The sequence below is a fragment of the Loxodonta africana genome, chromosome 5 (genome assembly GCF_030014295.1).
Source record: "Loxodonta africana isolate mLoxAfr1 chromosome 5, mLoxAfr1.hap2, whole genome shotgun sequence".
Lineage (NCBI taxonomy): Eukaryota > Metazoa > Chordata > Mammalia > Proboscidea > Elephantidae > Loxodonta > Loxodonta africana.
In genome coordinates this window covers 116,623,130-116,638,673 of record NC_087346.1, presented here as the reverse complement: position 1 = coordinate 116,638,673, position 15,544 = coordinate 116,623,130, and the positions used below count along the sequence as shown (strand labels likewise).

General features: G+C 40.1%; 1 protein-coding gene across 9 annotated transcripts in view; it reads right to left on the bottom strand.

Annotated features, from left to right (window-relative positions):
• APBB2 (amyloid beta precursor protein binding family B member 2) overlaps positions 1–15,544 on the bottom strand; it is a 442,316-nt gene that overhangs the window by 361,495 nt on the left and 65,277 nt on the right. The window lies entirely within an intron of this gene.

The window sequence follows — 15,544 nt, the reverse complement described above, 5'->3', positions numbered from 1 at the left end:
AGCCGAAAGCCTATGCAAGAGGGAAGAGGCCAAATGCTGTTTTCACACACTGGGTTCATAAGGAAACCCTGGTGGCGTAGCGGTTAAGTGCTACGGCTGCTAACCAAAGGGACGGCAGCTCGAATCCACCAGGTGCTCCTTGGAAACTCTATGGGGCAGTTCTACTCTGTCCTGTAGGGTCGCTGTGAGTCGGAGTCGACTTGACAGCACTGGGTTTGGTTTTGGTTTTTTTGTCAGTCCATAATCCTATTTCTGTAAGTCAAACAGACCTGTCACAATGGTGTCAACTACAATATTACATTAGTCTCTACCTTCATTTGAAATCTCAGTCCCAAAAAATCATCTTAAAAGGAACACAGCAGGAAAAAAAAAAAAAGACATCGAGTTATGTATGTATGGTATGATCCCATTTTGTCCTGTAAACTGAATGCATGTAATACAGACAGGCCAAAATGTGAACAATAGCTATTTCTGGGACATAAGATTAGAAGTGATTTGTATTTCCTTCTTGATATTTTCCAAATTTTCTACAATTAACACGTATTGCTTATAGAATTAGAATTTTTTAATTTTTTTAAGAATATGGGAATATAACACAAGAAGTGCTAATAGATAAGTCTTCATTTATCTGCACTTAGAAGTTAACTTAGAAGTTTAAAAATCAAGTATTGAATAACATTTCCAGAGTTGAACAGCAGTACTTTCCATGTACATGCAGTTGTGTGCTGTTGAGTCAATTTTGACTCATAGTGAACCCATGTGACCGAGCAGAACTGCCCATAGGATTTTCTAGGCAGTAACCTTAACTTTGGAAACCCTGGTAACACAGTAGTTAAGAGCTACGGCTGTTAACCAAAAGGTCAGCAGTTCAAAGCCACCAGGTGCTCCCTGGAAACCGTATGGGACAGTTCTACTCCATCGTACAGAGTGGCTATGAGTTGGAATCGACTCGATGACAATGGGTTTTTTGGTTTTTTTAACCTTTACCAGAGCAGATTACAAGGTCTTTCTCCCGTGGAGCCACTAGGTGAATTCAAACTGCCAACTTTACAGTTTGCAATTGACCACTTAACCATTGCAACACCAGGGCTTCTTTCCTAGAAATGACATTTAATTTCTTATTCTGCAAACCTGCCAGAAAGAGGACAGGAGAAGACTCCATAGTTATTCCCTTCCCTTAGCTACCGCATCCCTCAGGATCTCTACCTTTTCCAAACTCTGCTACCAATCACTGGCCATGCTGTACAATTGCCGCTGGTAACGGTTTTTATAGGAACATGGACGCTAACAAACCTCGCCATGTTCTATTTCCGAAACCCCTGGTCCCCCACAAAACACAATGGTGAAATTTTAATGCCAAGGGAACTTGGCAATCTATTACTCCAAGAAACCCCCAAAAAACTAGTTGCCGTCGATGCCAACCCATAGCGACCCTATAGGATAGAGCAGAACTACACCATAGGGTTTCCAAGGAGCAGCTGGTGGGTTCGAACTGCCAACCTTTTGGTTAACCTCTGAGCTTTTAACCACGACGCCACCAGGGCTCCCCAAGAAACTCAACACCCTCAATTTACGGATGAGGACACTGATGCCCAGAGAGACAGGAGGACTCTCCCAAGGCTGCACAGCCAGTAGAGCAGGGAGGAAGGTCCAGATCATCTGGCACTACCTTAACCAAGCACTCCTTCCACACCACAACATCTCGGCAAGCACTCCTGGAAATAAAGTGTGTACAGATCCCATGCCTGTGTCAAACGCGCATCAGCAAAACCAGAAGAACAAGACAGAAATGTTATGCCAAAAATGAAATGCATGCAGGAAAAAAGTGACCCAGGCTAACAAGGAGCTGGTTCTGCCCAGAACACGTTCACCCAGAGAAACAATACTTGTACTGTGCGTTCGGGCAGCAGGTGTCCTGAACAGAAACTGTCTGTCACCCCGAAAGCTCTCTGGTCCTAGTGCTCGCTCTGCTGACAACAGCATAGTCCACTGTTTGAGGCAGGAGAAAAGTTTTTCAACAAGATAAAACCACACTGGGATCAAGCCACCCACAACAGACAGGAACCACACATGCACACCCCTGTATGGAAATAAGTGATTTATGGCATCGAGTCCTATCCTTTTTTTCCCAAAATGACCTGAGTCTTAGAGGAAAGACATCAGTGGATCTAAAAATTAGAAACCAACAGCATCACTAAGTGCTAAAATAAAAAAAATCGAATACTTCATGTCTTATTTGACACAAGCTTACACTGGGCTTTTTTTTTTTTTAGAGTGAGCAGAGTTTTTCTCTTTTCTTCACAATTATTGTGAATTCACAAATATTGCTCATATCCTCTTCTTTTTTAGTGTCCACCTATGGTGTCCACATCACCCAAATCGGAAAGCTAAGACTATAACAGAATGATGTGAATAGTGAGGGAACCAAGGGCAATGACCAACTAAGAACTGCACACTGAAAGGCCTTTATTGAGCTCACTTCTTTTCCACTCTCCCTGCTCTGCAGCAGGACAATAAAGGCATGGACTGTGGGGTTGCAAACAAAAAAAGCCGCATGGAGGGATGGCAGGAGAGAGGGCTCACTCTGTAAGAGCCCAAACAAACACAATGGCTCTGTCCCACATCATCTGAGAAGACACTAAGGACTAAAAGCTGCTCCTGAACTCCCCACCATATATTTACATGCCTGGGTGCTGGAAGGGACACAATACTGGCAATTTATTCCCTTCCATGACTCAGTTCTAATACTGAAGATGAATGTCCACGGCAGGCAAAAGGAATTAGATTCTTGTTGATATTTCACAATGAAATCAAAGCTTTGTGCTGGCTATATTCAAGTAACTCAAGTCATCGGTAGGATAATGATCTTAAGTTTAAATTTAGCAGTTTGGTAGGATGAACTCTGACCTACTAATTACAAATTGGATAAAATCTTGCTGAAGTCTCCATATTATAATCTTTTAGAATAGAAGACTAAATAGAAATAAAATTAATAGTTTTTTGGTTTTTTTTTTTAATCCTTTCTTACTTGGAACCTTGGCTGGGTGTTGTTTGGTCTTCAGCTTCAGTGACATGGCTTTGGTAAAACGTGCACTCAAATGCTGCCACCATTTCCCTCCCCCTACTTTTCTAATGTAACAAGGAAGGTTTCAGTTTCTCCTTCCTAAACCTAATTTCAGAAATATCAACCAAGCCTATTCAGCACTGTTGAAATATGTTGGAGAACATTCCTCTCATAGCTTTAGATATTTAACTTTAAAAACTAAGATTCACGATATTGATAAATGTACATCTTGAAATGTTTAGGAAAGTATAGATTGTTTGAATGATAAGGACTACTTAAAAAAATAAAGAGCCTTGGTGGTGCAATGGTTAAGCACTCAGCTGTTAACCGAAAGACTGGCAGTTTGAACCCACTCAACAATTCTGCAGGATAAAGACCTGCTTCTGTAAAGATTAAGTACAACCAAGAAAACCCTGTGGGGGCAGCCCTACTCTGTACAGCTAATATTTCCCTGTTAAAACTGGACTTGGTGTTAGATAGATTCCAGTATGTATTCCTTTTCCCTGGGAAGAAAAAAAGTGGGGGCGGGGGGGGAGGTTTCTAGGCTAACTAATATAGCCTCTTTACTTTTTTACATCATCTGGAAAACTGAGATGACAGTATCCGCCATTCTCATGGGGTTGTCAAACTAATTAAACCAAATAAGAAAGCAATATAGAAACTATAAAGTACGATGTATTCATTCAACAAATATTAACTAAGAAACTACTATGTGCTAGATACGGTACTGTGGATACAACCATGAACAAGAGAAACACAGTCCCTGCCTTCAAGGATCTACAGTACAGTCTGATTTGGAAGCACAGAGGGCTACTGGAATACGTGAGGTGGTCCCTAGCCAAGACTGTTGTGAACTGCCCTGAGCCAGCCCCTGACTCATGGTGACACTTTGTACAATGGGATTAGACCATTGTGATCCACACAGTTTTCAAGGGCTGATTTTTTGGAAGTAGACTACCAGGTCTTTCTTCCTGGTCTTCCTACTCTGTTTCAGCTTCGCAGAAGCCAGTTCAGCATCATAGCAACCTGCAATCCACCACTGATAGATGAGTGATGGCTGCGCTTGAGGTACACCGGCTGGGAATAGAACCTGGGTCTCCTAGATGAAAAGCGAAAATTCTATCACAGAAACACCACTGCCCCCACCCCCAGCCAAGATACCTAACTAGTATCAGGTATTGTTACCTTTACAACAAGTCCCTGAGTAAGTTTATCAGTGAAAGGTGGTAGATGTGGTTTTTAGTTCTAGTTCTTTGTTAGCTCACTCATTTAGTACACATTTATTGAACACTTGTTATATGCCAGGCACTATTCTAGGTGCTAGGGATTTAGCACTGGACAGTTTCTGCCCTAATGGAACTGGCTTTTCAGTCATTCCTCATACATATGAAATGTAGAATGCATGTACTAAATAGATTTAAGCAGCGCTGCCTTTACTGCAGTACAATTACTTTTTGTATTAAAGTCACTGGTAAAAGCCACACGTCATCCAATATATGTACACACAAAAATTTAAAGTAATATTCTATTCCATCTAAACACAGTAAGTGTTTCATTTCTTATTTTAATCTCCAGGGCACATTTAACTGCCACCATATGAAAGGCACTCTTGGCTTGAGGGGTTATAATTTATGTATGTTTTGGCATAAAAAAACTCCCCCCACACTTTTTTTTTTCTTCGTAAGGAAAAGGAACACACACTGGAACCTATCCAGTAACAACCCCAGTTTTAAGAAGGGAGATATCAGTTGTGTTAGAAATATTTTCCACAGTCATTTTTTAAAGGGCTAAAAAGGTTGAATTATTTGTTTTAGAAACTAAACTCAAGTTTAATTTTAACATGCCAAATATCTGCCTTAGGAAATTTTCTTTAAAAAAAAAAAAATCTGTTTTACTTAAAAAAGAATTCTCTTTTTAAGTCCTGAGAACTAGGTTGTCTAGGGCACTATCAACCCTGCTGCTCAAAAATTCAATATGGGAAGGATGGAGGGGCTAGGGAGAGAATGATAGAAGTGGGGAGAGAGGGCAAGGATGGAACAGGGGAGAAGATTCACACATGGTTTACTCTTTAGGATCAATAACCTGAACACTCATGTTCTCAACAAATACTAAGAGCAAGAGTTCAAAATATTACATAGCAAGGAAAAAAGTCAATATCCAGGTAAAAGTGACCAAAATGCTACTCAGCTCCATTCAGAACAAGGGTTCCCAAACCTGGGGTGCCTATGAAAAATGCAAAGTCCGAAACCCAGGTGCTGTGAAGTAGTACCTGAGAATCTGTATTTTTTAAATGTCCTCAAATGATGCTGATATGCAGCCATGGTTGGAGAATACAGTAAAATTTACTATCTTTCCTTATTGAAAAAAGTATTGGAATTTTTTAAAAATAATAATGGGTAACTGTTTTGCTAAGCTGAAACCCTGGCAGCATAGTGGTTAAGTGCTACAGCTGCTAACCAAAGGGTCAGCAGTTTGAATCTACCAGGAGCTCCTTGGAAACTCTATGGGGCAGTTCTACTCTGTCCTATAGGGTCACTATGAGTCGGAATCGACTCGACGGCACTGGGTTTGGTTTGGTTTGGTTTTGCTAAGTGTTTCCCATTAATCCTCACATTGAACCTAAGGCAAGAACTATTACTATGAGGCACTGAGAGGTCAAATAATTTGTGCAATGTTACATAGTCTGTATTTTCTGAAAGTATATTTTTTCTTCTTTTTGAATGACAGTTTTCCAGGGTATACAATTGACAGTATTTTCTTGTAGCATCTGGAAGATATTTTTCCACTCTTTTCCAGCTTTCATTGTTGTGTTGAGAAGTCAGCTGTTAGTCTACTATTCTCTTATGAGTGATGTCTTTTATTGCTTGATAGTCTTAAGATCAACTTTTTGATCATGGTATACTGTAATTTCTCTACGTATTTAAGTGTGGATTTCATTTTATTTATACTCAGTATATGTTATGCTAAAGGTCCCTGCGTGGCACAAATGGTTTGCTTTCAGCTATTAATCTAAAAGTTGGCAGTTCAAACTTACCCAGCAGCTCCAAGGAAGAAACACCTGGTGATCTGCTTCTCTAAAGATTACACCTAAGAAGGCCCTAAGAAGCAGTTCTACTCTGTAACCAATGGGGTCATCATGAGTCAAAACTGACTCAACAGCAACTAGAAATGTTATGCTTCCTTATCTGTCCATAAATTACTTGGATTTAAGGAACACTAGTCATTCATATACTTCATAAACTCTCTCTGGAAATTATTCATCAATTAGCTCTTCAAATATTGTCTCCTTCCATTTGTTCTATTATCTCCTTCTGGGAATCTGAATAGGTCTCATTCTAGGCTTTATATCCTTTGACTGCACCTTCATTTTTTTCATCTCCTTGTTTCTATGCTGCATTTTGGTTAATTTCTTGAAATCTTTTTTCTAGATCATTAATTCTTTCTTCAGCTGTATGTAATCTGTTGGGTTTTTCATTTCCATGATTATTTTTTTCCTTAAGTGTTGTTTTGTTTTCAAATCTGCCTGGTCAATTTTTATAACCTAATGATATTTGCATTAATTTAATATTACATATTTTTTATTTCTTAAAACATTTCAAACACAAATATTTAATATTTTGTATCAGATAATTCTAATATTTGAAGCATTGGGGTTCTAAATCTATTTTTCTTTTTTGCTTCTGTTGACTCTCACTCCTGGTGGCTTGTTTTCTAATAGGATTGGAGATTTATTTTGAGCTCACAATTGGTTGATCTTAATCAGGAGAATCCTAGGGTCTAAACAGGGATGCCTTTCTCCAGAAAGGACTCGCATTTGCTTCTGCCAGAAATCAAGGGACACTATACACTTGAGACCATTTTAGCTCCTTTTACGGGTGGCACAGTGGTTAAAGCATTCAGGATGCTCACTAAAAGATTGGTGGTTCAAACCCACCAGCTGCTCCATGGGATAAGGATGTGGTAGTCTGCTTCCATAAATATTTACAGCCTTGGAAACCCTATTGGGCAGCTCTACTCTGTCCTATAGGGTCACTATGAGTCAGAATAGACTCAATGGCAATGGGTTCAGTGTAAAGCAGGGTCCTCTATCTTACCACTGGTCCACGGCTTAGTCTCCAACCCCAGGACTGATATCAACATTTGCCCTTAGGGCAAGCTGCCTTTTGTGTTTGCTTACACACAAAGTCCACAGCTTTAGTTTTACCTCACCTTCTGATGGCTGATTGGTCTAATTGAGGGGGGAGATCTTGGAGATGTATTAGTTCCTGTATACCCATATAGTTACTTTGCAGTGGGAAAGTGTGTCAGAGTCTTCAGTCCACCACACTGCCAGAAATTCAAGTCATAAGCCAGTCATCTTAGCCCAAAGCTACTTTTCCTCCTTTGTTCCATTTTTTGCTGATGGCATCATTAACTCTAACCTAAATCTGAGACTCAATACTGCAGATGCCAATGAAGCCTATTGCTCCTCCACTACCCCAGATACAACTAGGCACCAAGTCCACAACTTCTTGCTTGATCCAAAATGCGTTTGTATTTACATTTCTATTCCACTTGACATCAAATAGAATAATTTTAACCATCAAGGCCAAATAAATGAGGCATAATTAAAACCTAAGTCATGCATTCCTGCCCAAAAAATGGTGCTTTATATGAAGGAAGGTTTGAATACAGGGAAATGGAGGGAGAACTGAGTTTCACACAGATCTCAAAACAAATGGCACTTCAGCTATCAAAAACACAATCACATTTTCAAGGAGAGGTTTAATTCTAGTCAAATAAAATTATCTGTCACATTAATGCTAATTTGGATTTTATTGGTTTTTGTAGTCTTGTTTGAATTTACTCTATAAATTTGTCATTGTTTTATAGTTACATAAGAGCTAGGAGCCTAAGGAGTTTATACCTAGTTTTATGATGGGGCATATTTAAACTACTTCATAATAAAAATATTTATGTCAATACTGGAGACTTATGAGATTTTTTTTTCCTTTAAGTAAAGAGGTCCATAAATTACCAAGATTTAACAAACACTGGTCTTTATATATTTGCCACCTTTGATACATTCATCATTCTCTCTGTAAATGGATAGATAGAATGGAATACAATAGCATAAGCAAGAAATCATTTGCTAAATTTCAATATCTTCCCAATTCTCCAGCTGTTTGAATTAGGTCAACCATGATTAATATTTTAGGGGAGCATGCTTTGTTTCTTTACCCTCAACAGAAGTGGTTTCTAATATGTCGGACAAGTAGAAACACTACTCGGTCCAGCTACCACCATCAACCCCTTCTACTAGAATTTATAAAATAGCACAAATGTATCCAACAAGAGTACAACAAATAAAACGTGTCAAACAAAGAGTAGTTCTTTCCTTAAAGAAGTCTATTTCCTGCCTCAGTTTCAATAACCAGAAATTTTGGGGGGGAACGTTGCTGTTGTCAGGTGCCGTTGAGTGGGTTCAGACTCATAGCCACTCTACGTACAATAGTACAAAACAATGCCGTGTCCTGTACCATCCTCACAATTGTTGCTACGCTTCAGCTCATCGTTCCAGCCCCAGTGTCAATCTATCTCATTGAAGGTCTTCCTCTTTTTTGCTGACCCTCTACTTTACCAAGCATGATGACCTTCTCCAGAGACAGGTCCCTCCTGATAACATGGGGACCAGAAGTCTCACCATCCTCCCTTCTAAGGAACATTCTGGTTGTAACTCTTCCAAGACAGATTTGTTCAACCTTCTGGCAGTCCGTGGTATGTATATTCAATATTCTTCACCAACACCATAATTCAAAGCCATCAATTCTTCTTTGGTCTTACTTATTCACTGTCTGGCCTTTGCATGCATAATGAGATGATTGAAAATACCATGTCTTGAGTCAGACACACCTTAGTCCTCAAAGTGACTTCTTTGCTTTTTAACACTTTAAAGACGTCTTTTGCAGCATATTTGCCCAATGCTATACATCATTTGATAGTTTTGGGGGGAGGATACAGCATTGTTTTTCTGAATGAGTACAAGAAACTCCCAGTCATTTATTTTTAAACTTTTATACTCATATTCTCTATGGACTATATTTCCTTCAACCTTCAGATACCGCATTTTAAAAGCTCCACTGCCAAGAGAAAACTAGTCTCTCCAACATATGTCAGCATCTTATGCTTCTCTTCCCGCAGGGTCCAACTTGATCAGAACCGGGAGATCACAGCACAACCATAAACAAAACCAGCTGTCATCAAGTCGATTCCAACTCATGGGAAGCCCAGGTGTGTCCATAGGATTTTCAATGGTTGATTTTTCAGAAGTAGATCACCAGGCCTTTCCAGGCACCTCTGGGTGAACTCAAACCACCAAACTTTCAGTTAGCAGCTGATCGGGTTAACTGTTTGCTCCACCCAGGGACTCCTCAACACATCCATGCAACCCTTTATAGGACAGATGAACACACAGGGACCCACAGCATGTAAAAGGCTTGTCTGGAACCCCGTAGTTAAGTGACAGAGACCAGAAACCAAAGTCTATCCAGTCTTGCTACCCAGTCCAACTCTGTGACTTACGTGACTCATTTTAAATTATAGTTTGAACTAAGATTTAAAATTAAAGAGTCTGGTCATCATTAAACTTTATATTAAGATATACAATCAAGTAATTTGACATTTTGTTAGTAATTTGAGGATATCTACAGTGCTTGAAATACCACTTCACATTTCAACAAAAATCTAATGAAAGTTTCTCAAATTCTGAAACATAGCTCCAGGATTCATATTCAGAAATGTTATTTATTTATTTTGCATCAGAGTAATCAACTCGGGGGGGGAAATAAGATTACCTTTTTTTTTTTTTTTTTCTCTTTTTCAAAGAGAAACAGAACATTCTACCAATAGTTTAAAAATAAAACAGTGATCACATAAACTCCATTTCAGCAATTCTCAAATTCAGATTCTTGGGTGGGGAACAAGAATGTATTTTTAACACGCACCCCAATGATGATGGGTGCTGATGATCTACGGAAACACTGATCTATTCAAGTAAAAAAAAAAAAAAATTTAGTACTATTTCTGCCTAGCCAAGAAGGACAGACAAAGGAAGGGAGTAAGAGAGAATCCAAAAGGCACCCAAAAGACACACCACACAGACAGACTACACAGACAGACAAGCAGACATGGTGTTACCCTTCAAGCATGAGGAAATATGGGTTTTCATGGAACAACATTTCTAAATGCTAGCCTAATAAATTATGCTGAGAGCTGCTGCTAAGAATTTTAAAACCAACTCACAGCACAAATGGAGTTATCACCCAAGAAACAGATGAAATCAAGTCACCGGCAAATACATGGTTTGGCAGATCTCAGGCCCTCAAGAAATATTTGTTTAATTAAGAAACGAGTCCAGTGCTAGCTAAAAATCTATTTAGCCACAGAAGCGAAATCATAATTAATGTGATCACATCTTATTTTCTCCTGTGTTTGTTTCCTCAGGGCATCTATAATAGCTGAATTGGAAATGAAACCGTAAGTGTTAAAACAACATTTACTGAAAGGCTCATCCTATATTTTAGTTGTTCATAAATTGATGGATATGGCTTTATTAATTGTTCTCAGGCTTCTTCAAAGAAATCTGAACTTTTTACCTCACATATGTTATTCATCTTAAGCCAAATAATACTGGCAAGCAAAACCTTCTCCTAGAAAGAAAGGGTGGGGAAAAAAAGAAAAAGGAGACTAAGAGATACAATTAATTCAGGAAAAAAATCAAGAAGACAGGAATTAAATGTAATTACAAATACAAATCACCACTTCATGGTCCAGATACTGTGATGCATCATTTTTAACAAAAGAGAAAAAGAATCTCCAGCAGATCTGCTCAAAAGCAAATTCTCAAAGCTCCTGAATACACAAGAGGAAGAGGGGTCTCTCTGTGCCACTATCAACAACTACGCTCCTATTTATCAGTCACAGTCCTGCTTCACTCATTCACTCATTTCTTTTCATTTCAGGACACTTTAAAAAAAAAAAAAAACCCAGTGCTGTCGAGTCGATTCCGACTCATAGCAACCCTACAGGACAGAGTAGAACTGCCCCATAGAGTTTCCAAGGAGCACCTGGCAGATTCGAACTGCTGACCCTTTGGTTGGCAGCCACAGCACTTAACCACCACGCCAGCAGGGTTTCCTTCAGGACACTTAGCAGTGTTTTATTTTATTTACTTATTTCATTTTAATGAAAATCCTCTTGTTAAGGGAAAAAAAAAAAACTTATTTGGCAAAGTAATGTCTGCAGTGAAGCAGAATGCACGATTTTCTTCCACAGAAGAGTGGGTGAAGTACTGTTGAAAGCACATGGGCAATGGAGTCTGAAACAAACAAGTTCAAATCCTGACTGCCCCATTTATTATCTATGCGATCTCAGGACTCATCATTTACCTTTCAGAGCCCATTTCCTCCTCTACAAAGCAGGAACCACGACCTTCCCGTGGAGCAAAGATAAGTGATGATTTTAGCACACAGCAAGTGGCCCTGGGTGGTGCAAATGGTTAAGCACTGGATTACTAACCAAAAGATTACCATATTTTTTGCAAATAACATGCCCACATAAATAACATACACAGCATGCTTAGGAAAATAACATGTGAGGGGGTTGCGCAGCTGGCAAAAAATGTTTAACATGTACATTATTGTGCAAAAATACGGTAGTAGTCTTTGGTGGTTCAAACCCACACAAAGGCACCTCCAAAGTAAAGCCTGGTAATCTGCTTCCAAAAGGTCAAAGCTTTGAAAATCCTATGGAGCAGTCCTACTCTGCAAACACGGGATCACCGTGAGTCAGAACTGACTGGACGGCAACTAACAAGAACATCTATCTGCCTGAGGGCTCTACAATTTTCCAGTTTGGGCAGGTCAGTGAGTCAAAGGCAAGTATTCCCTAAACTATTTTAAACATCTATCCAGGTTACAAAGAATTCAGCAAGAAAGCCCTCCTCAAACAACCATCTAACCCAGGCTTGTTAAAGCAGCATGCACACAGACCCTTGGGAGCCATGTTCTGTTCTCTACCAAGCACAGATGAAAGGAAAGCCATTCTCCTCAGGTTTTCTCAAAGGACCATCTACCCTCAAAAAGCGCTTAGTATATTATTTTAGCTATATAGTAAATGGAGCCAAAGAAATGAATCCAATTTTTCACCCTTGGAGCAAGCTAATCCCAGACACTTTAATAATAGGTGAGAGTGCAGAAGGAGGGAATATGTTAAGCGAGATTTGGAAATTTGCTCCACCATTACCACCACCCCTCCAAGCCAGCACACACAACTGCTCTGATGTATGAAAAAAAGTATGAGTGCTCCTGAAATCTGGACCTGGGCAGGATATATCAAGGCACAATAGAGTAGGAACTACATGTCAGTAGAGAAAGAAGCTACTGGTTCTTACCAAATTTCCATGGCCCTAAATAAGGGCTGGAAACCCTGGGGGCACAGTGGTTAAGTGCTACAGCTACTAACCAAAATGTTGGCAGTTCAAATTCATGAGGCTCTCCTTGGAAATGCCATGGGGCAGTTCTACTCCATCCTATAGGGTCGGTATGACTTGGAATGACTGGACAGCAATAGGGTTGCTTTTGTTTGTTTGTTTGTTTTTAAGATAAGGGCTGGAGTCCCTGGGTTGTGCAAATAGTTAATGCTCTCAACTGCTAATGTAAAGGTTGGAAACTGGAGTCCATCCAGAGGCACCTCGAAAGAAAGGACTAGCGGTCTGCTTCTGAAAAATCAGCCATAAAAAACCTTATGGAACACAGTTCTACTCTGACACACATGGGATTGCCATGAGTCAGAATCAACCTGATGGGAACTGGTTTGGTTTAGATGAAGAGCCACAGAATCCAAAGACCATTTCTAAGAAACCCTTCCTGTAATTAAGAGAGGTGGACAAGGGCACAAGGGCACTGACTGTGGAGCCAGACCACCTGGATTCAAAACCTGACTCCATCCCATCATAGCTGTGTGACTTTGGACATGTCATGCAACCCACAAACCACTGCCATTGAGTCGATTCCAACACATAGCGACCCTACAGGATAGAGCAGAACTGCCCCATAGGGTTTCCAAAGCTGTAATCTTTACAGAAGCAGACTGCCACACTTTTCTCCCATGGAACAGCTGGTGGGTTTGATCTGCCTACCTTTAGTTAGCAGCCAAATGCTTAACCACTGTACCACCAAGGCTCATATCACAAAGAAGGGGCATAATGATGGCACCTAACTCATAGGGTTGTTGTGAGGAGGATTGGATGAGTTAATATGTATAAAAGCACTTGAGTTAACTATTATGTTAGCTATGAAAGCATTACTCCCCATACTCACTACTGAGGCAGAGGTGGCAAAAGCATGCTCTATTCTCAGAAAACCACTGCCGTATCCCTAACAGGCTACATCCAAGTTAAGTTTCTGTGAATTGAATCACATTTGAAACACACTAGAAGTCATCCCAGGTAGCATCAGGAGCACCTGGGAGGCTTTTCCAAAAGGCACATACCTGGGCAGTAGGTCTGGTTTGGAGCCCAGAAAGTGTATTTTGACAAGGCTAGGCTGCTCTCATGCCTACCCGGAGGTGAGAAACACTGGTTGAAAGCAAGTCCCAACTCTACGAGACTGGCCTTTCCTGGCAGTGGGGGATAGCTCAGGGATATGTAAAGAGTACTACCGCAGCCCGCAAAAATGCCTCTACAACCTATCTGCTGTTGCCTGAAATTCCTTTAGCAGGACCTCCTTTCCACATACTAGAAAAACATGAGAAACTAGAAAAGCAACTAACTGCATGTTGTGACTACATGTGTACCACATGGCAGGCCCTTTATTTATATGTCCTTTCCTCAAGATCACCCCATGGCATAGCTACTGCACAGTAAGGAAACTGAATTGCAGAGAGGTCTTACGGCAGAGCCAAGATTCTGACCCCTGCCTGTGTGTGTCTGCCCACTGCTTCCTGGTCTATCACCTGTTCTCCCCCATCTCACCCCCAGGTTTTCTCCTCAGGTTGTACTGAACCAGGGATAGTGCTGTTGTTGGGTGTGTCAAGTCAATTTTCAACTCATAGTGACCCTATGTGACAGAGTAGAACTGTCCATAGGGTTTCCTAGGCTGTATGTCTTTTTGCAAGCAGATGGCAAGGTCTTTCTCCCACAGAGCCTCTGGGTGGATTCCAACCACCAACCTTTAAGTTAGCAGCCGAGTACTGAACTGTTCCCCCAACAGGGCTCCTTGAACCAGGAATAGAGCAAAATTAAAAGAAGATAGGAGTCTTCCACTCAGTCTGTGACTTCTGGAGGTGACAGATTCAAGATAAGTCTCAAACTCACCAGAAATGTATTGGCACAACAAAAACACATTAGCCTTAAATTACTCTAAAAAATAATAATAATTACAAGGCAAAAGGAAGTGAACAGAGTAGATGAATGGAAGAATATGGATAGTCAGATGGAAAAAATGACCTACCTGCCCCAAAAAAGTTACTTAACTATGAAACTCAAATCAGATCACAATATCCAAAGTAATATAAGCTAAGATTTACCGAATGTAGTTGATGTCAAGGCTACATCATCTCTAAACAAAATGTCGTCCACCCATACAAGGGAATATTACTCAGCCTTTTTTTTAACCCTGGGTGTTGCAATCGGTTTGCATTTGACTACTAATGTAAAGACTGGAGGTTCGAACCCACCCAGCATCACTACGTACAGCAGAAAGGTCTGGCGATCTGCTTCTGTAAAGATCACAGCCTAGGAAACTCTATGAAGTTCAGTTCTACTCTGTCACACGGGGTCGCCATGAGTAGGAAAGGACTCTATGGCAACAGATTTACCTTTTTGTTTTTTGTTTGTTTTGTTTAAGAGAAATGAAGTCCTGATACACACAACAACCTGGATAAACCTTGAAAACATTATGCTGACTGAAATAAGTCAGTCACAAAAGGACTAATACTATACGATCTCACTTATATGAAATATGCAGATATATAGAAACCAAAGCTTATTAGCGGTTACCAGGGGGAAGGGGGAGTTTTTGCTTAGGAAGCACTGAGTTTATGTTAACGGTGGATGAATAATTAGGAAAAAATAGGGACAGGGTCTGTGCAACATGAAGAGTATAACCGATGTCACTGAATCAGACACGTAGAAACTGTTGAATTGGCAAATGTTCTGTTGTGTATATTTTCATCATAACAATAAAAAAAAAAAACTCACGACAACCCCGTAGAGATGGACAATATCACTCCCATATTTCAAATAAGAATACTGAAGTTAAAAAGAAAAAAACTTGCCCAAAGACCCACAGTTTGTGAAGGAAAATTCAAACCCAGGATGAAACCTAGCCTTTTCATCTCTTGAGCCCATTATACTAGCCTGTCAATAAAATCACTGTGTCATCTGTCAAATCTCATACAGATACTGCTTTCTTCCCTTCTTATGTAATTCTAGTGAGCTGC